At 33.9% G+C, this 23,906-nt stretch overlaps 1 protein-coding gene and 1 non-coding gene across 2 annotated transcripts in view; both read left to right on the forward strand.

Moving 5' to 3' along the window:
* pigs (GAS2-like protein pickled eggs) overlaps positions 1-23,906 on the forward strand; it is a 56,923-nt gene that overhangs the window by 18,749 nt on the left and 14,268 nt on the right. The window lies entirely within an intron of this gene.
* Positions 18,441-18,512, forward strand: TRNAG-UCC (transfer RNA glycine (anticodon UCC)). Its single transcript has one exon. It is a non-coding gene; the product is annotated as a tRNA-Gly (tRNA).

Below are 23,906 nucleotides of genomic sequence, written 5' to 3' on the forward strand. Positions count from 1 at the left end.
ATTCCGTGATTCATATTACTAATCTTACTAATATTATAAATACGAATGTTTAGATGGATATTTGTTGGAAGGTATCTCCAGAACGGCTGTATGGATCTCGCTTAAATTTGGCATAGATGTAGAACGTAGTCTGGAAGAACACATAGGCTACTTATTAGTTTTTTTTAATACCACGCGGACGGACTCGCGGGCGACAACTAGTTATATGAATGATTCGTATATTCTTTAAATGTCACTCCATCAATCAAGCAATTCAGGAAATAATTAGGCCTACACGTTTCATTTTATGGTAATTCTTTTTTGGCAAGCGACAACTTTTTGCTACATTTTTGACATCTGTCAACTGTCAAAGTTCTTCGAACATCTCGTTGAATTGTCTGACAATATGATTAATAATGCTGCTCCAGGTGGAAGGGTGTTGTTCAGAATGACAGTGCTTTTGATATTGTTTTTTTTATTACTTATAAAACCTTGAGGCTATTATAAAATAGATTGTCGAAAATTGTAGCTAGGTGTCTTGCATCGAATTACTAACTTCATCAGTGACTTGTAATCTGCTGGTCCAGGGTTCGAATCCCAACATGTATCAATGTGTTTTTTAATTTACATATGTACATTTATGCGATGTTCTTACAGTGAAGGACAGCATCATTATGCAACCTGTAAATATCTGCGAAGAAATTCAAAGATATGTGTGAAGTCAAGCCACATTGGGCCAGCGTGGTTAATGACCTAGTCACCCATGACGTAGATTAGGGCTCCGAGCCCCTCAGAGAGGACGTGGCAAAATGAGCTGATGATGTTGATTCACTAACTTATAGTCTTGTCTGAGTGTCAGTTAGTCAGGTTTTTTATATACAATTTTTTATCGTAGTTATACTCTAAGTTGTAATAAGATTTTACGAAAAACAGTGGCATCGTTGTAAATCGTAATGCCCTTAACCAACTTAAACTCAACGTGCGAATGCGCTATTTTTGACATCATGACACTCGTAATGGCTGCACCGGTGCAGTTTTTCGCGCCTTTAATGGTTATTATTAAGCGTGCTCGGGACAGCATCTGTCATTGTCAAAACTCATTGTCATCGTGAGCCGTCCATAGAGATGAGTCCGCATTGAATTGAGTGAAGGCCCTGTATTTATGAATGTTAAGGGATGTCTGCTTGTCTATTTTTAGAACACTATTCATTGGTTTCTGATACAAAAATCTCTGTATAAATATATCGTCATCCCTGTCATTATCTTCGAAAGAAACAGAGATAACGATATTATTTGGAACAGAGATTTTGGTCTCAGAAACTCACGTTATGAGAGTTACATTTTTAAGTTAGAGTTTGAACAATGCTGAAATAAGTTATAACTTAACTTAAGCCAGTAACTTTTGAAGCGGAATTTTAATAAACTTAATTTCATTGGAATTATTAAACAATATTTCATGCAGTTATCCTTACAAATAATTACGTACATGAGCACTAATTAAAAAGAGCTTAAATCACTTTAATTGTTATTGAAAATTTTGATCGGTTCATTTCCTGCAAATTCTTAATCGCCTTTGACCTCTACTGGTTGTCCTTTAATTGACTTTTTCGAGCTAAATGGAAACCTTTGAGGCGTTTCCGTGGCAATAAGACATGTTTATTACCGTTGAAAATTATATATATGATATAAAAGGCATGAACGGAACGTAGATGATTGATAGTTGAGGATTATGGCCGTGAAGTGCGATTTATCGACGTTTATATAATTTATAAGATTAATCTCATGTCCGCGTGTTTAAGCACGTTTTAAAGTTCTTTACTATTTAAGGCTTAAATACAAAACCGATTTTAGTGTTAAATTTTATTACGTTTCAGTAATAAAACTTGATTGCTTTTTCGTAGAGAAGTAGTAAGTAGAATAAGGGATTTGAAATAAGATTAAAAAATGAAATATTTAGGTGGATATTTAAGCAAATTTTATTTATGAGGATGATGTTATTCTTATACAAGATGTAGCCCGCGAATCCGTTCGCACGAAATTTAAAAAAAAATACTTACAGACTATGTTCTACATCTATGCCAAATTTCAGTGGGATCAGTTCAGCCGTTTCGGAGACACCTTCAAACAAACATTTATCCATCTAAATTCGCATTTATATTAGTAAGATATGCACAGGGAGATACTACTTTCCCTTCCCATGCATCCCTTTATCCGGAAAATCCCCTTCCACTTCTTATTAGAAAAGGGTGGGTAGGGAAAGAGGACTAAAAGTAGACGACTGTTCGAATTGCTTCCACTTGACGCCTGTCTCTGGTTGTGGTATTGCACCGGGCGAATCGAATCCAATTCGTGCGAATATGTTAAAGCGTGCTCTACCACTGTTTAAAATATATATTATCTCATTAAGATATATTATCTCATTAAGATATATTCTCTCATTATTTTTATGACCAATTATAATCAGATAGAGTTCATATGTATTTGTCTGTATGCTTAAATCAAGAGAAAACCGATGTCAACTGAGACCTTACTATCTTTGACACACAATTAGCGCTATAATTAAATGCGTCATATAATGTAATTTTATTAAAGCCAAAACAATCCTCTCGTTAAGATGAATATAAAAATGCTATAAATCAAAAGGGAGCTTCGTACAATTCGGGTTCAAGAATATGGAACTCCAAAATACGTAACTACGCCTTATAAATGTAAAATTGACAATTTCTCTGAAATAACGACCTTATAGTGTAGTTTTTAGGGTTGATAATTGTAATTAAGGTCGATGGAGGCGAGAGAGACTTTTACGTAGTTGCAAGGTCTTTGCTACATATCACGATAAATTATTATTCGTCATTAAATTCTTTTTACAGTTTATATAACGACGGTGTCATATTTTATGTCTCTTTAATAAAAATATGAGTGTTTTTTTATCGATTATTAAGTGGGTGAATCGATTAATTATATTTATCGAGTCAATGTATCGATGAAGATCCTATTTATTGGCAGAGGTTGTCCAAGACCTATATTGTTTCCGATGATTAATTTAATCGGATAACAATTATTTAATATTTATTTGTTTACTGTTTTATTTATGGCCAGTATTTATCTTAGTATTGATATTTTAATGATACTCTGTTTAATATTATTTTAATTTCTTAATCTTTAATTCTACTAACAGTCAAACAAATATCTTACTAATGTTATAAATATGAATGTTTATATCTGCAGAATGGCTGTATAGGTCTCGATGAAATTTGCCATAGATGTAGAACTTAGTCTAGAAGAACCCATAGACTATTAATTTTTTTTTAAACGCCCGAGCGGTGTCTAGGGTGACAGCCAGTTTAAATGAAGTTATCAAAACTTTTGTTAGAAATAGTTGACGATTGTTTGTACTCAATTAAACCTTCTTGAACGTATTAAATATTGCTGAAATTAATCCCTAGTATTGATGTAATAATCAATTTCCAGTTTTAACTTATTGCAATAAAGTTCAAATTAGTATATCAAGCTAATGCAGTGACAAACGGTTCCCTTCTAAACTGTGTCTGGTATAAAATGACCTGTTACTACTTTGACAACTTCAGCAAATAATTGACGGACGGGAGTCTAGGTTAACTGGACACTAAACATCAGCATACGCAAACAGGATGTGCCGGCGACGTGAGCGCGGTCATAGATCAAGATATATAAATAAACAGACATGTCATTAATTTTTGAAAGGAACCATACATCAGTAAATATTGACATGACTGTTGACCATTTTTAATATTTTATGACAACAATTTTTTTATTAAAAGTTATCGTAAAATGTCGCTTTTTACGGATGTTCACTTCAATAGTTCTTCTACAACTATTTGCTATACAGGTTGTTCTCAAAATAAAATAATTTTACTTACCAACTTTTTTTACAAACTTGCCTTGCAATCTTTTAAAATGTGCGAAAGCGTAACTGTAAAGTCCGGAAACTCTACATATTATGTTTAATCTCTATGAACCATCTTAAAACTTTTATTAAACCAAAGAGTAGTTTTCAAGACTTCTACTATAAAATTGCGAATAATATGACGCGTATCACCTACGCGCGGACGCAACATAAGTCAACGCATCCCGTATCTACGCCGGATGACTGATGCAAGATTAGAGGAAGACCTCATTAGTCAGAGACAATATCTAGAAGTGTATTGACTTCGGCTTTGTTTATTATTATTCAATTTAATAAAAGCGAGCATATAATTTCCTTAAAGGCCGGCAACGTATCTGCAGTTACTCTGGTTTTGCAGATGCAGGTGTTGTTGATCATCTCGCTGTTCCCGCCACGCGTTTGCCCCTTCAGAGTTCTTTGAACAGGACTTTGATAATTCTGAGGATTGACAGTGCATTTGTTTTTCTTAAAATTTTCTTAGGGCTCAAAAGTAAACTGGCAATACGCTATGCGAGACAATATTACTAAGAAAATTCAACAAATACTGAAGTTCAATTTACGTGCTTAAGAAATAGCAAATTTGAATAATTATCAACATTTTATAACAGACTAGCTAACGACTCCATCGGCGCGGTATTAAAAAAATGTAACAACTAGCCTACGTGTTCTTCCACGCTATGTTCTACATCTATGCCAAAATTCAGCGAGATCCATGCAGCTGTTCTGGAGATATCTTCAAAAAAATCCATCCTTCCAATCATTCGAATTTATAATATTAGTAAGATTATATTAAGCTATGTAATTAATTGCGCGCGTCATAACGCCGTTTATGTTGTGTCAAGTATGGGCAGTGTTTGACGCTTGTATGTTTTGGCGAAGTAAAGTTTTGCAGTGATCAGAATTTATAATGAGATGCTATTAAAATTATGATGCAATGTTTTATTGATGTATATGTGATATATATTGTAATGACTAGCTGTCACCCGCGGCTCTGTCCGATTAAAAAAATAATTAGTAGCCTATAAGAACTTATGTTCTTCCAGACTATGTTCTATGTGTATGCCAAATTTCATCGAGATCCGTTTAGTCGTTCTGGAGATATCTTCAAACAAATATCCATCCAAACATTCGCATTTATAATATTAGTAACATTATTTTGCTCCAGGATGTTTAGGGGTCATATCAAAGATATGAGAGGAATAATACGTAGTACGATGGATTATAACTATCCATATGTGCAGAATTTTTTTAATCGTTCGTAAGTTGTATAAGGTTTTGTTTAACTACCGTATCTTTGTTGTAACTTCCACCAAGGGGGTCGGAGCCTACCCTAAGGGGTGACTAGGCCATGGTCAACCACGCTGGACTACTGCGGGTTGGTTAACTTCACACATACCTTTGAATTTCTTTTCAGATGTGTGTAGGTTGCATCACGATGTTTTCCTTCACCGTAAGAACGTCAGTTAAATGTACATATGTAAATCGTAAATCGAAAAACACATTGGTGGCAAGTCAAGTGCTTAACTCCTGAGCCATCGACGATCTCTCCACTATTTTAATATTATACCCAACATAGTATAGATTTGTTTACTTAATTGTGATTAATAACACAAATAAATAAATCTATGTTCATAACAATAGGAAAAATATAAATAGATATCAAGTGCACGAATTTTTTTTAAATGTCTGTATAACTCGTTTCACGTTTTAGCTTATGTGTTGTTAAAATCTAGTCTTTAATATAACTATAATGTACAGCAGTGAATCATGTTTGTGGAAACGTATTACTTTAGTCCAATGTCCAATCTGTTCTAGTCAATTATTACCTCTTTACTATTATATTTGTCACGATTTTATAATTAAAAAAATATTAATTAATATTCATCTATACTTTATTCATTCGAGAATTATAGTTTTATAGAATAGCTGTCACCCGCGACTCCATCCGTGCGGACTTAGAAAACAACTCAATTAGTAGCCTATATGTTCCTCCATTTTATGTTCTGCATTTATGCTAAATTTCAGCGAGATCCATGCACGTGTTCTGGAGGTACTTTGTAACAAACATACATCTAAATATTCGCTTTTATAATATTAGAAAGAAGTAAGATTATGTAAGTTTCGAAAAACGCAATAACAAATTAAATTTATCTATAATCAGAGAACAATCAATTCGATAAAGGCGAAAGAATAGTTCGAGCAAAAAGTATTGAATATCGAGAATTGCAGAAATTTACCTCCAAATCTGGCGAAGAAAGCACGAACTGACCATTGTGAGCAAACAATACCCGATAACCTGTACAAGGGTATAGAAATGTTCTACGCCCCCGGCATATCCGTATGAAGTTTTATAAAAGTATTATAAGATTCATACTTCATAACGGCTCGGGGTTAGCGCCGAGCGTGCCAAGCCAACCTGTACAAAATTCATAAGGCACCAATACCTTTTGAATGTAGTACAGATTAAGAAAACCTTGCCGAAGGTTGAGCCTTGTCTCTACATGCCTTTACTGTGTATTTCAACTGTAATAACACTTGCATTGACATATTGGCTGTTGTCCTTTCTATATTATATTTCTATAATATTTTATATACAAAATGTATCAATATAATTTTTAATACAATCGAAACCACAGTTATGTCCGATACCGAAAATTATATTATGCATTTCATGCAGCTTTTCGAATGAATTGGCGAGCGGCAATAAAGTTTGAATAGCGTTATACTGTAAACACTTTCTTTATATTGCTCTACAATTCGAAAGTAAGCTTAATTGTCGCAACCCGTTTTTGGCTTGTCATGCGCATCAAACTAATGCGATCGATATAAAAAACCTTGTCCAAACACTTGTCTAATAAAAGTAACCATTGAAGACGTCTGACGGCTCGCATGATTGAAACGTTCGATTAAACATGTTTGTTATTTTTTTTTTAAACGAATATGGTTTTCACTTGATACTAAATGGTCTTTGAAGATAGCCTATTAGAAGTACTAAAGACCTATGATGTGTTATTAAAAATGAGTCTACGATTAGTCTAGGAATTCTAAAAGGGAATGTCTACTCCCTCGTCTCATTTATAAATCAGATTGAACCTAATTGTTCTTATCAAAACTATAGCAAAATCACTTAAGCTGTAGAAAATAATCTCTTAATTCTTATACTATTTTGGAAAGTATAATTTAAATGATATTTCAAAGAAATTACTTAATTGTCTGTAACAAATTCTCAAGGAAGTATAAAATGCCTAACGAAGTTAATCCTTCAAAAGATCAAATCAAATAATTGTTACTAATAATACAGTAAAACTGACAACATAATTGTATTGTAACACTAATTTATTGACATTGTTACACGAATTCCCACAATTTTTGTTGACTTTATTTCACAACTAGCTGTCGCCAGCGACTCCGTCTGCGCGAGATTAAAAAATAAATAGTATCCGATTCTCAATATATATATATATATATATAAGACTAGCTATCGACCGCGACTCCGTCTTTTAAAATTTATTAGTAGCCTATGTGTTCTTCCAGATTGTTCTATATGTATGACAAATTTCATCGAGATCCATTTAGCCGTTCTGGTGATAGTTTCAAACAAACATCCATTCATACATTCGCACTTATCATATTAGTAGAATCGCTTGAAAAAAAGAAATAAGGCTAACGCAATCAATAGAGAGTTTAATTGGCACAGAGTGTAAAAAGCGTAAAAAAATTTGTTGATAACGTATGCTTATACCTCTAATAGGATCTACTTTTTATTTACTTTCATCAATTATAAAACGATTACAAATAATTTACTAATTATATACATGTGAACCCTGATGAAGCGCCCCCTATAGGCTCGAAATTAGTCGGTGCCGACACGAGATTAAACATACGTGAGTGTTTTAGCCGTTTTTAGTGGCAAGGATAACGTTGAGGAAGAGTGTAGAGGTAAACCGTAAAGGTATGCCTAGGTTGGATTGTGTGAAAGGTGACATGATTAGGAAGGGAGTGACGATGGAGATGACGGTAGATAGATTGATTTGAAGTACGGAAAAGTAAGTGAGGCAAGGACACATGGATTATATTTCTTCAGTTTCAACAGTGGTAGAGACCGCTTTAACATCTTCGCACGAATTGGCCCGGCTCGCCCATTGAAATACCACAACCACACAGAAGACAGGCGTGAAGTGGAAGTAATTCCGCGTTTCGTCTGATGAGTGTGCGTCCCGGAGGCCTAATTTAGTCCTCTTTCCCTTCCCACCTTTTCCTTATAAGGAAAGGATGGGAAGTGGAAGTGGACTTTCCGGATGAGAGGATGCATGGAAAGGGAATATATTTTCTTTCTGTGCATCTTCTCCTCCGTCGAAGGTAGGCAACGCATATGCAACTGCGTATGTCTATGGGCAACGGTCACTTCGCTATATCAGCGATTTCAGGTGGCCGCTCGCTCGTTTGCCACCTTATGATATAAAAAAAAAGTTCTTTCAGTATAAATGATATTAAACAATGTACGGGAAGTAAAGTCGTCAGTAAATTTAATTCATGTCCCGTATACATTTCTATTGCATTCTGTGACACAAATTGTCCAGCGATGTGTTAACGCGACAGGAATTGTCAATTACTCCTACGGGTTTATGAGTAACGCTGTTGTTTTACAAATCCTCATAACGGTTTTATCAGTTCAATGGTCAAGACTACCTTTTGTTTACTAAACTAACTACAGAGTTGTTGCGCAGTTTCGCAATAATCGTAAGATTCGAAATCGATTTTAGTTCATTCCTGTCCTTATCTTTAAAAAAAACGGAGATGACAATATATTTTAAACAGGAATATTGATATCAGAAACTCACGGTAAGTAGTGTAGTTTTCCACTAAATAGACAGTAAGGGGACACGTAATGTCTCTTACAGTGGGTTTCTGACACCAAAATCTCTGTATAAAACATATGTGTTATTATCTTTGTCAACACAGTAATAATATGTTTCAAACGGAGATTTTCGACTCAAAAACTCATGGTAAGTGAGTTTGTCTGAGTCAATCATCACTTAGTGTACTTTAAAATTTATTCCCTCAGTTGAGTTTCTTAACTAGTATCATTGATAATAATTTGTTTCCCAACAATTAATCCACTAATTGCCTTATAAAGGGCCGCTACAGGATGTTCAAAATTCCCTTTGTTTTTATTCGAACTTTAATGTACAGTCATTTGTCTAAATGTCCGAAAGCAATTATGTACTAAGGCTAAAACGTTTTGACATCATTTCTTAATAATAAAATTGCGTTGTTTCAAACTCGTTTGAATTCTTTAGCGTAATTTTTATTGTTATGCTTTAAATACAAGGTATGTATTAGTTTTTGTGATTTATTTTTATATTTACGAAAATGTAGGATTCATTTTATTAAACGGTTTATGAAGACATGCTGTAGTTTTGATTTCTATCTCACTTTTCAACTTCTGAGAAATTTTATTACTTTTCTGCATTTTCGATTTTTTTGATTCTAAGTTTCGCTTTAATTCTTTTATGTCAATTTTTAACAAATTCTTTTTCTTACTGTAGATCAGTGGTTCCCAAACTTATTTTGTCTACTGCCCACTTTGAGAATAAATATTTTTTTAGAGCCCCCATATTTTCACATATTTAAAAATCACTATAACTTCAAATTAAATGAATTATTATTGTGACCTATATAAGTATATTAACGGAGAATTCTAAACGAAACTTTTACTATAACCCGCAACTTGAGACCTGTAACGCCCACAAAGGGAAACTTTGCTCGCCCACATTGGGAAAGACTGCTGTTGATATTGACAAAAAATACAGCTCTTCTGTGACTTAAAGGTCGTACTATTAAAAACTTTTTCCCTTTATAAAAACTTGAATAAAAAGTTAATTTAAAATCTTCATCAAAACATTATTGATGGCTACAAGGAACTGTCACGTCATCGGACACAAATATAATATTAGCACCGAGGCATCAATCAAAAACATCGGTAGTAAGCAAGCTGTAGGCATGAGCTGTCGACACGAGCCCATCAATCTTACGAAATCAATCGAAGCTAAAGGGTCTGATAGACGTCTGACCTTGACCGCAGTTCAACACGCACTGATGTAACACCTTACATCACTCAGTTTGAACCACAGTTAATTCAAGGTTACCAACATTGAATAATTTCCTGAAATATTTATTACCTCAAAAAAAAGTAATATCTGAAGTGAATAAAGAGTGTCTGTGGCTCAAAGGTGCACTTGACTTGTAATCTGCAGGTCCTGGGTTTGAATCCCGCCATATACCAATGTGTTTTTTGACATATGTACATTTATCCGACGTTCTTACGATGAAGGAAAAACAAGAGATTCAAAAATATGTGTGAAGTCTACCCGCACTGGGCCATCGTGGTTGACTATGGCCTAGTCACCCTTACTTTAGGGTAGACTTCGAGCCCCTCAGTGGAGACGTATACTGATGATGACCTAAGGTGAAAGGAATAAACCTAAGTTACAGTTTTCGCTGGTAATAAACAAATGATAAAATGCTAGTAAAATGTTATCTCAAATCTAATATCCAAACCCAAGATTCGGAGATTACGTGAATATAAAATCAAACTGAAAAGTTACCAGTCTTTGGGTAGATTAAATTTCACATGACGTCTTTATATTTCACTGGAGAGCCATTCAATTTAGTTCTCACCACCGCCTAACATTATAAATATTAAAAATCTTTGTTGCGAAATCACACTAGCGATTCGCACTGACTTCGCATAGATGACTACTCAATTTTTTTTCCGATTAAATTTTCTCACTAACCTTGTATCTATTCTGAATAATATTATTAAGAAATTGAGATGTTAATGCATCGGATTGCGCAATAATAAATCGGTAAAGATATTGATATTAGATCCAGCGACCACAGACGGACACTTCGATTCCATTCATCTGTAATAAATAATAATACGTTAACGACCACACTTTCTTACGTCGCCAGAGGCGGACGCTTTCATGGGCACGATAACATCGTTATGATTATCGATTTTTACATTCTGAATCGATTCGATTCATTAGTATCGAATAATCGGCGATGTATCGTCATTTAGCGAATCGATTTAATATCGAAATGTGTCGTCACTTTCATTCTGGCTCTATTTCAAACATGTCATAGCCCAACTTATTTTATGAGTCAACTTTTCTGTTAGAAAGTCATGGGAAAATTTTACTTAATTTAGCTTCGGGGCAATCTCTCTTTAATAATACACCTAAAGATTTTAGTTACTTATATAAGCTATTTATATAACTTGCTAAAATGTTGGGTCCTAGCGCTACAAGGCTTTAAGGAAATAGTAAAAAAGTCGACATCACGGGAGACCGAAGGGCTGGTAGCAACCTCGAACCAAGAATTAGCTTAGCTATTGAAAGGGGAACGCTGCTAGCATATTCGGAACCTTTTGCTAGCTGTCGCCCGCGACTCCGTCCGCGCGGTATTAAAAATAAGTAGCCTATGTGTTCTTCCAGACTGTGTTCTCTTTCTATGCCAAATTTCAGCGAGAGCCGTGCAGCCGTTCCGGAGATACCTTCAAACAAACATTCGCATTTATAATATTAGTAAGATGTAATCTAAACAAAATAAATACAATGTAGATACATGATACGAATTATCACAAAATCTGAGCATGGAATGTCAAACCACAATCTTTTAATTTCAATCTAGACATATTAGATTCGGATTCTATAGTTTCAAATACAATGTTATTTAGTACTAGCTATGCCCACGACTTAACCGCGTGAAATACTGTATTTGAGCTGCACTTGGAACTGGACAGTACTTAGACATTACAACATTAGTTTAATTTCCTTAAATAAAAGAGTTTTTCTAAAATAAACGTTGCCTAAGTTACTCTTTATAACATTAGCTACCTGCCAATAGAAGTCCCGTCAAACTCGGTCCAGCCATTTCAGAGATTAGCCAGCACAAACAGACAGACAGATTGTAAAAAATGTAAATATGGTGTATGTATCGTATATGCATATACATGTAGTAAAAACGGTTATTTCAATATTACAAACAGACACTCCAATTTCATTTATATGTATAGATAGCCTTATTCTAGATCTTAAGATATCTCCTTTATCTTTTTTTTTTTACTTTCATAATTTCATGCAAAAGGATTGTTACATGTTTGTTATAAATGGAATAAGATTATTGTATTTGGCAGTTTTATCAATTTTACATACTAAGAAAGGGATTAAAAAAATTGACTTTCTCTACTAATAAGCTTGTGTTTTAATATACGTCATTAAATAAAATTTAAGCTTTAATAGTTGTGTTTACGAAACATATTTGTAAAACAAATGGATTTTTTGTTGTCTCTTTTTAATTAACCCTTAATACCTTTATAAAAATATACGATCACTATAAAATAATTTTTAACTTAGTTTTTTAATTAACTTTGTTTTTTGCTTTTCTTCAAAAAAGAAATCTTTCCACAATAAGGGTTAATTATAGATCAACAACGAAAATTAACTTATGAAAGATTTACAAATATATTAATTTGTTCCTTTTTTTGTTACAGGTACGTACACCAACACTTTTATTATAAATAGTATTCGTAAGTAATGTGGTTAAATTTGATATACAAATATATTATAGAATCACAACAGTATCACGCAAAATGAGCGTCCCTAATCATTACCGTAATAATTACTTAAGCAATCCTACTATTGTATTTCCTCAGTTCCTCAGAGCGTCGGTGGCTCAGGGGTCAAGCACTTGACTTGCAAACTGCAGGTCCTGGGTTCGAATCCCGCCATGTACCAATGTGTATTTCGTTTTCCGATTTACATATGTACATTTATCAGACGCTCTTACGGTGAAGGAAAACATCGTGATGCAACCTGCACATATCTGAGAAGAAATTCAAAAATATGTGTGAAGTCAACCAACCCGCACTAGGCCAGCGTGGTTGACTATGGCCTAATCACCCTTAACTTAGGGTAGGCTCCGAGCCCCTCGATGGGGACGTATGGTGAGCTGATGATGATGATTTCCTCAGTAAATCTAAATTAAGAGACTCCCTTAGTGGCCAATAAACGATTATGAGTTAGGCATTTTTAATTAAAAAACACTATATTTCTTTTTATCAGAAATCTAAGTATCAATATAAGTTTCATATTTTATCTGTACACAAAGAATAGTACAAAAATATCACACGATATATAAAGAACAATGCCTTGTAGTTAAGCCTTATTTAGGGCGGGCTCGTAATAGAAACAAAGGCTTGTAAGGGTTTTTCCGTTATGATTGGCATATGTCGTGACAACCAGTCATTAGACTGTATACATAGTAACAGGGGAGGTTAATATCGATTTTAGAATTACGTAAATACCGTAGCTAAGTTGGAAATAGATTTATAGACGATTCCCGTAAATAATAAATGTTTCCAAAGGTTTTACTGCTGCTGCACCTGTATTGCGTAATGCCATCCATTTTTTTGAACAAAAGTCTTTTTCCTGCTGATGCACTTGTATTACATACTGCAATCCCCGTGTTTTAAAAGAGAAGTCTACTTATTGCTGGTGCATCCGTACTGCATAATACCATCCAATTTCTAAGAGAAGTCATTTTAATAGTGATGCATCTATGTTGCATATTGTCATCCCTGTATTTTCAAAAGCAATGAAGGAAGTTTTTTTTCAAATGATAAACCTTTGTTTTGCTTTTAACTTAGCTCATTAAACTCTTTAGTTAATAACCTACAAATTATAGTCTCAGAACGTAGCAATTTAAACATTAACGTAAGTCGTTACCGAATTCGGATTCGCGTAATCTAGTACTTCCGTACTCTTGTGTGAATAATCGTTATGAGTCAGTTTGTCCTCTGTATAGTGTAAACACGTTGTATTTGGTAATAATTAATCGGTCGATTGTCTTGATCTGACCTTAACAGTCCGCTGTGTTCAAAGGCCCATTATGTTTAATTGCAGATATTTTCGTTGCTTACATAGAGTTGGTTGAGTTACTGGCTAGTTTTTTGTATTAATTAAAAAAAAAAATTCATCTAATTGTAACCAGTCTGTTATGTCACCTTCAAAATCAATCTTGACGTAGGCTAGAAGCTGTAATTAGAAATATTCTTGTAAGAAACACGTCTCTGAGTAAAAAACGAACTAATCATAATAATCGATTAAACTTGTCGAATATGCACTTTTACAATTAATAAAACTGGCAAATAATATTTAAAAAGTAAAAAACAAAAGCAATATCAAAGAATTTTATTTAAAAAATAATGTTCGTCGTCGATTATTCGCCAAATCGTAAATCGAATAAAAAAATTATCCATTCTCGTCTCGTAGTGTTGCACCTGTCGACTCAGGAGTTTCCTGCCTGTGTGAGCAGGTGTTTTGATGTGAAATGTGATATTAAAACTTTCGCAGTTAGTAAAATAAACACAACTTTACTTTATCAGGCGTTTTTTTTAAGAACATGATTATGCCACAACCTATTTTTAAAATAAGAGCACGCTATCAAATTACGCGCTAACCGTAAATATGTGAAAGCCTTACTAAATAATCTTACCATGGGTTTCTAAGACCAAAAAATATGTATGCAACATATCGTCCCTGTTATCTTTGACAAAACAGAGATAGCAAAAGGTTTAAACATGGATTTTGTTATTAGAAACTCACGGTTAGATATTTCTTATCTTAGCAGATAAATACTATCCCGCTACAAACAATAGTAATGATAATATAACTATCAATTCAGTTGTCAGTTTTTACCAAAAAAATAAGTTTACACATAACGGTTATCGCTTTAAAATAGCTTCTTTATTTAACTTCTTCTATATTAAATCAAAAAAACTAGATTTACAAAAAAGGTTCTATTAACAGACGCCTAAAATGAAGATATCTCACACAACTGGCTTCCTAACTTGACTTAATATGAGACCAATCGTATATAGTGTCACAAATTTGACTGGCTGTTGAGAGTGACGCTGTTGTAGCGATAAGTTCAATCAGAATATTGTGAAAATACAATTATTAAGCATAGAAAATAAAAAGTACAATATAAGACACGCTGGTTATATCCAATAACAGCCTGATTAAAAACTGTTAACACTTTTTTTGATAAAGATAGGTGGCCGATATTAGCTGCGGTAGTTTAGTTTAATTTGTTCGTACCGGGCCAGACAAATTTGTCTCACTATAGATAGGTAGCTTTCAAGTTAACTGTCACCTCCCACACAGCCCTTTAAACAAAATCTATAGCATTTTAGAGTTGTGTGAAATTCTTTCTTGAACTTCATAACGGTATAGTATCAAATGTTTTTGATTCCATTGATTGTTTTCGGGCAAAGGAAACCAAAATTTTTGTACTTTTTATTTTTAGTTAATGGGCTTTGGCACAATGCGACCTGACAAAATTTCTTAACCCTCACGCCTTGACCACTCGATACGCAGAGTTACTAGCTAGGCTGGAACAAAACAATTTTGCAATGTTGCAGTTTTGTTCCGCTGTCGACTTCACAGTAACAGTCACGATATTGTATACCATCTCTTATTTAACGTATCTTTTTATGGTTACAATCCTTACCCAATACGAAAGCTATACGAATAATTTCACACCGGCTCCGACGGTGACATTTGACAAATTATTATTAAACGCATTGCACATTTCTCAATAGATGTAAATTACTTGCCTAATAGTAGTATACATTACACGGCATTTAATCGAGTCATAATTAAACAAAGTTGCTGTCAAATCGTGAACTCCGTTCGTTTGTAGTTTGTCTAGATTAAAAATTGAAAATTGCATATCGAATAAATTCATTCACAAAAATACCTTACATTTCATTAATTTGTAACCATAACAAATTTTTATTAATTAAAAAAAATCCAATGAAGTCACTTTTACAGGTAATTTTGTAAATACATTCGAAATGTTGATTTCATTTGCTTAGACAAATAAAAAATTAATGGCATTCAAAAGTTGCCGGTGACAGTCCTAAATGTAGTTCACTTCTGGGCGTGGGCCAGGCAAATGTTTCGCAAATACTCGTGTAGCCGTGGGCAGGACAAGTGTCGCCGGGACCTGTCGCCAAATTACCCGACCCATTCATAAAATTGTACCCGATATTGGAAAACTAGTTGCAAACTAAGCACGATCATAAGTCCGCAACCAGTAGTTAGTTATAATCCATTTATGAAAGCACCAGTTTTTATTGTACGTAAAAATATTATGAACTAAATCCGTAAACATAATAGTTGTAGTGCCTAGCACGAATATTTGTAACAATTGCCTGTATATCTTCATCAATTATGTCAAAATTCATATGCGAATTTTAGTGTCCTTTAAGTCCGATAGGGGTGCTAAACAATTTTTTTCTGTGATGACACGTATTCGCTTGTCACCTTATTCGTATTAGGCGTAAGGTTTAGAATAACAAATTCATATTATTTTACTACGGTGGCAGCCCTATTACCCATCCTATTGCTAAATGCCTTCATTTGCATTATTAATGTTGTGAGCTCATTGAGTTATTGTGGCATGCTTGCATCCAGACAGGTACAAATACTGATAACCCTATTATTATGAAAGATATGCTAATATGGCTTCAATGAAACTAATAAAAATAAAAAATAAATAGTTTTTTCTCTTTTTTTCAAGAGAAAAGGTAACCTATTGAGTTTTAATGTCCCTTACATGTCCCCGATATTATAATATCAAAAATCCTTACACTTGGAAAAGCAAAAAAACGATTTAGTGGGGGCTCCACTTCCCAAAATCTTATTTTACGCATTTCGAAACGCACGGTTACGTAGTTCCTTAACACCAAATGTTTCTATACATCCTGTATACGCGAAAAGAACAAATAAAATGACATTTGATTATAAGCTATCATTTCGTAAGCTTACAAAGCAATATCCTGGACACAGGGTGTTTCAAAACGAAGCGATTATAAACATTCTTAACGACACAATAAATCCGTTTGTTGGTCGAGACAGGATATTTGTCACTTCTATTATAAACTAATACTAAATTAACACCTACCTAATTTTATTGCAAAATCTCTAATGATGGAGTAAATAGTAGATAGAAATTGTATTTGGTTTCGAATAATCTATATAACGGCAAAAGCCACCCTGTACTTTCAGAGTATCTTTTAAAATATTATATTATTCATGTAAGCTGATTTATATTAACTATTTATATCGTTTGATGTTACCCCATTTATATATTATATTTAGCTAAACCCTGACTAACATCTAACCTACGACCTACAAAATCCAAAACAAAGGCGATCTCCGGTCAACCATGTCTTAGAAAGTACGTTCACGAACCAAATAGAGCGATGTCATGTCGGCATTATGACAAAAAGATTAGACCGCGTTTAAGCTAACAGGCATTATAGTTTTCAAATAAAGGCCAGACAAAGGCTATGTGGCCAAATGTAATTATGGCCATTAAGACCTATGTGGCCCTCTATAGAGGTTGTTTGGTCACGTTGCCTGTGTGGCCATGTGGCCAGTGTGGTCGTCGTGGGAATAGGCGCGGCCAATTACAGCAGGTCATGGGTTATCATCGTGCATGCGACACACCGGGCCATAGAGACCGCCAATCGCGGGGTCACAATGCAATTTGATACAGTGTCTCGCTTAGAATAGATAAGCGGAATATATTAAAAGACTAGCTGTCGCCCGCGACTCCTTTCGCGCGAAATTATGCATGCAGCCGTTCTGGAGATACCTTCAAATATCCACCCATTCATCCAAACATTCGCATTTATAATATTAGTATGATAAAAGACGAAACCTAAAGTTTAGAAATTTGTATGAAATTCGGTCATGTGTTGTAATTTTTATACAATACTTTGTCTTATTGACGTTTGACATTCCTGATGTACTAAAATATTTTTGCAAAACAGTTAAATACCTCGAGACATGTTAAAACAAAGTTTGTATATAAAATAAAACGCATCTTGTACACTCATCTCACGTATGTCCAGTTTAGTTGAGCTGCAACAAAAAACGGCGGTCCACAAAGTAAGAGACGTATGGGCATCGCAATCCGCGCAATCCGCACGATCACGACCCACCGGCAGCGGCGGGCGATCAAAGCAATACTGACTCCCCGCGCGACCACACGAACTAAAGCTAGGGTTGTCACTTTTTAGAAAAAAATAATACTGAATTTTTGTCATATATGTCATGTGGTTTTCTGATTTTAATTTTAATGGTAAGCAAAATAAAAAGGCATGGAATATCTCGAATATTTTTCTGGTATCTATAATTAAGCACATCTTTTGTAATGATAAATACGATTTCAGAACTATCGTATAACGCGATGTTTCATAAAAAGTAGCCCTCGAAAAAAATATTTAAACTAAAATTCATTATTCATTTTATTCATGTATTGTATTTTAATAATTTATCACATAAATATATTTTGTATAATCAATGTAAGAGTTTATTTCCATGATTTTATTACAATGCCATATTCGGTCATTGACATTTTCAAACTGTGAAGGTTCATTTCGCTTTCCTAGCAAGTTGCGATGGTGGTGTAATGGTCAGCATAGTTGCCTTCCAAGCAGTTGATCCGGGTTCGATTCCCGGCCATCGCACATTTTGTTCTTTTTTTACTTTATTTTATTTTCACATAAAATTATACACTTTATTTAATTTTTTCAAATAAATTCTGATGCAATTTTAAAATTAAAAAAAGAATCGTAAAAGAACACTAAAAACAATTTCATTCTTTTTATCGGTTATGGAATAAACAAAATATGCTAATCACTGGCAAAATAAATTTACATATAATCTAAAATACATTTTCTAAGCGTATGCTAACTGCTTTGACATTGTATAAAATATCGATTACCAACAGGTTGATTGACGATAGCATAATCGATGTTTTAATCGGATACTTGTTATATCGATAAGTAAAAGTGTTCATAGCAGTTAATCGTTTTCTGATAACTTCATAACATCAGTCATCGATCAAGTTCCGAGTTATAATTATAATCGAAGCGATTTTCTCTCGCATTATAATGATATGCTTCCTTTTATATAGTCATTAGCTGTCGCCCGCGACTCCGTTCGCATGAATTAAAAAAAACTTCATTAGTAGCTTACGTGTTCTTCCAGGCTATATTCCACGTCTATACCTTTCATCGACTTTTCTTGATCCGTTTTGGATATACCAAACAAACATCCATCCATCCATGTAATTATTGACATTTATAATATTAGTAAGATAAATAAATATGATAGATAGATAAAGCCTTTATTATAAATGAAATAAATAAGTAACTATCTTTTAATTTATCTTTCTACTACACGAAGACCCTAAGTCGGCATTTCCAAACCGCTACGACTTGGGGTCCTACAAGAAGCGAGCGTATCACCATCTCAAAGGCCGACAATGCATCTGCAGTTCCTCTGGTATTGCTGATGTCTATGGTCGTCGTTGAACACCTCGGTTCCCGCTGCTGGTTTGCCCCCTTCTGTTATAAAAACAAAACACGAAAACGATGTAGTGCTAAGCATTTTTAGAGCAGACATATGATAAATTGATTCTTTTAGTGTGGTAGTAATATTACGATTTAGTTTTTATTATTTTTATTTATATATTTATGTTCCTCAAACCGGAACAAATTTCCCACATAAATACATTTCAAAAAAGGACTTGTTGCCACTATTTACTTCCTTGTAGCCTATTATAGTATAAAAATAGTGAACTTGTTTAGTGTAACATTGTCAACGAGGTCATCACAAGCACGTAAATTGTTTCCTACGTGCCGGTAATGAATGCGAAAAATTTAGATGCAATTAAACTCAGTATAAAGCCCTCATCTTGTAAGCAACTGTTATTACTATATAAGGCTCGTTTGGCGCCACCCCGGATCATTCGAGGCCAGTCGGCCGCCACGCAAGGTCGTATGACTTCCTTGTCCAGGGGTAACTGACTCATAAAAAATCTCACCAATCTGATTTACGACTTTGATATTCCTCTTCTGGATAACGGAAGGAATCGTTTTAATGCAATTTATTCTGATTAATGGAATGAATAAACCTGTCTCTTTCGTATTCCGATACTTTGACTACTGGATTCTTGAACGATTTATGATCGGATATATGCGTTCGAACATTTATTGATTTAAGTGTAATTATTTTCGATTTTCTTTTGTTTGAACAAAGGAAACAGATGAAAGTGCCTCTTACTTACTTCTCCCCTTCTTCTTCTTACTAATATTGGAAATGCGAATGTTTAGAAGATATCTGCAGAACAACTGCAGTTATCTCGCTGAAAAGCATAGATGAAGAACATACTCTAGAAGAACATAGCCCACTAATTAAGCCTTTTTAAATTATGCGTGTTTGGAGACGTGGTCGACCGCTAGTATGATAGTAAAGGACTTCGTTTCGTTTGTAGCAGTTTTGATGATAGCCATAAAAAAGAGAAGTATTTAAATTATCTTATTCAGTACATTTCCGTTACAATTTAGGTATCAATACATCAAACAGAGAAATCTTACATTGATCTCTTCCATCACTCGATAACTTCGACATTCGCCTTGAAATCGATTATTATGATCATTAATCGATATCTCCGCCCATATAAGGCGTTCCGATTCCAACTCGCAACTCTATTTGTGGATATACAATTGATATAATTGGTAGCTGCAACTTCCTAGTGCAATTATATTATTCAGACGAACGTTATTGAGCAAGATATGTCATTGGTTGATAATTTGTTGCATTTTGAAACGAAGCAACTAATAATATAGAGATTTTTTTAGCTACAAATCTATATTAGAGAATAGGTTGAATTTATTTCTTCTATTTCCTAGGGTGAAGGAAAACATCGTGATGCAACCTGCACATACATAATAAGAAATTCAAAGATATGTGTGAAATCTACCAACCTGCACTTGGCCAGCGTCGTTTAATCACCCGTAACTTAGGGTAGGCTGATGATGATGAGAATTTATGTGGCACTAGCTGTAGCCCTCGACTCCGTCCGCGCGGTATTAAAGAAACTTAATTAGTAGTCTAAGTGTTCTTTCAGACCATCTTCTACAAACATGACAAATTTAATCTAAATCCATAGAGTCGTTCTGGAGATACCTTCAAACATCCATCAATTCATCTAAACATTCGCGTTTATAATATAAGTAAGATTTGCTTACTATGTATAGAACCAAAAAACTGTTGGCTTCGACAACATTTTAACAAAGTTTGTGACCAATACGATGTCCTTCTAATTTGCAAAAATAACGAGCATTTATTGCAAGTATTGTTCTTGAACTTTGGAACTAGAATTTGTGGTCAATTTATCATCATTGACAAGTTATATACTCCCAATAAATCAGTATAAAGTATACCATAAATAACTAAATACCGATATGATCTTATGGCTTAAAACAATCCCAAGTTAATTCATCAAAATGAAAAACGAACAAAGGACAATAGGAGTCAAAGCTTGCACTCAAGCGCCCTCTATCTTAAAACAAGATGATTTATAACCTATCGTGCCTGTCACCTGTCACTATTGCTAATAAATGGACGAGATAACGAACTACGGAGGCAAGCGTTTGATTATCGGTAATAATTTAGAATACTCTTCGAGACAGTGATTCCATAACATTGGTTCGAGTTTTTGTGGTAGAAGACATTCTTAGTGTCGGACTAACATTTGGCAGTTGGGAGTCTAGTGTATTGTCATGTTAAATTTATATAAGGGACCAAATAACGACCATGAGTAGGACAGTTAATGTAAGAAAACAGAAGAAAGCTTATCAAATAATTTGACAAAACAAATGACAACGGAATTTGGATTGACAGTAACTGACATAGATGCTATTTTTGATTGCATTGGTTTGGTTAATTCACAAGTAAATAAGTGTGCTATAACTTAATTACATTAATAGCATTATTGCTGTTAATATTAAAAGCAACAGAAACCGGCATGCATGCATGTGAAGATATATACATGTAGAAGCAAGATAGGTGTGTCAGGACCGTGCCAAATGGATGTCCGTGATCGCTGCCTACCTCTCTAGTTCACGGGCGTGAGTTATGTTATAGTTGGTGTCACGAACTGATCAAAGAATAAAAATCTTTAAGTGCAGCATTAAAAAAAATCTGTTATGTCATTCGTAACAGTTGGTCGTTGAAAGTGAAATCTTGAATATGGAACGAGACTCGACCTTGAACCACCCGCTACTGGTTTTACCTGTCGGTTGTCGAACTTACAGAGTCAAGTGCACGAGGATACGTTTTGATTCCGAATAAATACATTAACAAGCTGTCACCAGCAACGTCAGGGCGGTATAGAAAAAACTTAATTAGTAGCCTATGCGTTCTTCCAGACTATGTTCTACATCTAAGCCAAATTTCATCGAGATTCATAAAGTCGTTTTGGAGAAACTTCAAACAATCAATCTAAATAATCACCTTTATAATTTAAGTAAGACAGTGTGAAATGCTGACGACTTGAAAGGTGACAGTCTTGGTTAGTTGATGACAAAGAGATTCATCTTATAGAGGGGACATAGGAACTATCGGGAGAGTTTAGTTCAAGATATCCTTTTATTACAACCTTAAATGTATTTGGACAAGGGTAACTATTACCTAACAGTGATCAGTAATTATCCATTATTAAAGTTCTTAAAATTATCTCACACCACGACTTGTATAAGAGAAGTGGTAAGACATCTTCAAGGAGTTCATGTATTGGTTCTTATTAGTCGTATTTCAATTAGAATTTTTGTAACAACACCGTTTTTATCTCTGATACCTTTAATTTAATTGAACACGGTTATCAAGTAACAATCGGTTATGTGGTAAATAACAATAAATAAGGAAATGTAGAATGAAAAGAGATAACGAAGAGAACATTAGGCGGCGTATTAGGTCTCTTCTTTGGTACAGACTGTAAATTAGAAACGGACAAATAAATTTCTCTGTTATATTATATACTTCCTCTCACCATAAGTACGGTAAATAATGATATAAATCTTTCTTATATAATATTTTTAAGAATATAATAAATTCCAATATCATTCTCTACGCTTTGGAGTTTTTATAAATATAATTTAGTATCGAGCCGGTCCGTTGCGAATCAATTACCGTTTAGTTTCGCCGGTCGATAACAATCGCGTTATGCTTTACGGTAAACAAAGTCTGGCTTTTTCGCGCACGAATACTTGTTCTTATAATATTTAAATCAAGTAAGTTATTTTGCTTAATAACTTGAAAGTTGGAACTTAATTAGAACAAACGTTAAAATTATTTTTCTTGTTATACTCTTAACTCCTATTTGAATAAATAATTCTTTGATTTTATTACCTATTATTTTATTTTGTAACCTGTAACTTATGGTAGGCTTCGAGCCCATCAGTGGGGACGTTTAGTGAGCTAATGATGATGATTTTATTAAGAGATTAGACTTAGAAAATTTAAATCATATATTTTATATGAAAACGTAACAAAAATAATCTTAATACAATTTTCATTGAACAAAAGTTTTTAAACCAAAATAAAAAAATATCAGGTCAACAACCGAATAAAGTAAGTTTTCAATTTATTTTAATTATCTCAGTGTGTCACGATTAGATGAAATTGTATCTTAATTTACACTTTAATCGATTATTCGGTGGGCGGACACCATCCTTGATCTAATTAATTCAATTCGGAACTAATGATCGCTCGTTCAACAATCGTATTCATAATCGTTTTATTAAATCGATTCAGGCGCCGGGTATTGCAGTGCTTATAATATTAAGCCATTCTGCCCTTTATAGGTATTGATATAAAGGTTAGTTTAGTACTGACAAGAAATATGAATATTCAGAAATAACTTAAACTTTATTCACTTTATTAAATTATATGTTTAAAATGCATTACAAGCTATTAAAGGTTATGTAATTATAGCGTAGTTTCTTGTTTCCTTAATTGATAATAACTTTTTAGGGTTCCGTACCTCATAGGAATAAAACGGAACCCTTATACGG

Source organism: Papilio xuthus, unplaced genomic scaffold (genome assembly GCF_000836235.2).
Source record: "Papilio xuthus unplaced genomic scaffold, Pxut_1.1 DF827679.1, whole genome shotgun sequence".
Classification (NCBI taxonomy): domain Eukaryota; kingdom Metazoa; phylum Arthropoda; class Insecta; order Lepidoptera; family Papilionidae; genus Papilio; species Papilio xuthus.